The sequence below is a fragment of the Osmia lignaria genome, unplaced genomic scaffold, assembly GCF_051020975.1.
Source record: "Osmia lignaria lignaria isolate PbOS001 unplaced genomic scaffold, iyOsmLign1 scaffold0079, whole genome shotgun sequence".
Taxonomy (NCBI): Eukaryota; Metazoa; Arthropoda; class Insecta; order Hymenoptera; family Megachilidae; genus Osmia; species Osmia lignaria.
This window is the reverse complement of record NW_027478220.1, coordinates 1744-2500: the sequence shown is the minus strand read 5'-3', so window position 1 is coordinate 2500 and position 757 is coordinate 1744.

The following is a 757-nucleotide window of genomic DNA, read 5'->3' as shown; positions in this document are numbered from 1 at the left end:
GCAAGTGCGTCACGGCGCGCGAGTCGTTCGTTAAAATTTATAAACGACCGCCCGTGAAAGCACCGAGTTCTAGGAAGATAATCTATAAAGATTCTCCATCCTGCTGGAAGTTATCGGATCGGCGCGATTGTTCACTTGTAGAAATCCACGCTCCCGACGTTGCCAGAAACGATATTTACGAAAGGTGTGTCAAAAATAAACGAAAGAAGCTCTCCTATAAATTTAGAAAAAGCAAACGAGTGAAATGTTTGAGATGATAATTTGCTGAAATGCAAGCTCGAATAGCCCCAGGGTTTCGAATGATTCCCCGCGCTTTATACATCTCTCTGTTTACAAACGGTGTATAAATGAAAGATCGCTTCAGATGGGTCGTCGCTGTTTGACGCGCGATGCTGTTCCTTTTTTTTTGTCTGTCTGTGCGTTTAGCTTCGCTAAACAAGTTAAATGGTTAAAAAGCGTCGAAAAAGCGAATACACACGCGACAAGACAAATCTAACGAGTAAAGGAACGCTCCGCTCCAAGATAAAAATGGTTGTTTACAATCAATACAGCGTTTCGGTACCCCTGATCGTAGTCTGAAACTGTGTAACAAAAGAGAGGAAAGCGAATGGTGAAGGAACTTCGAAGCCTCCGTGGCGTGGCTAGAACTTGTGATAAAAGTATGTTTGCAGCAATTATGCATGCTCCCGTTAAAACAGCATTTCAATGTCTCGCATGGCTTAAAGCTCTAGGAGGCTTCAACATTTAGAATACATAC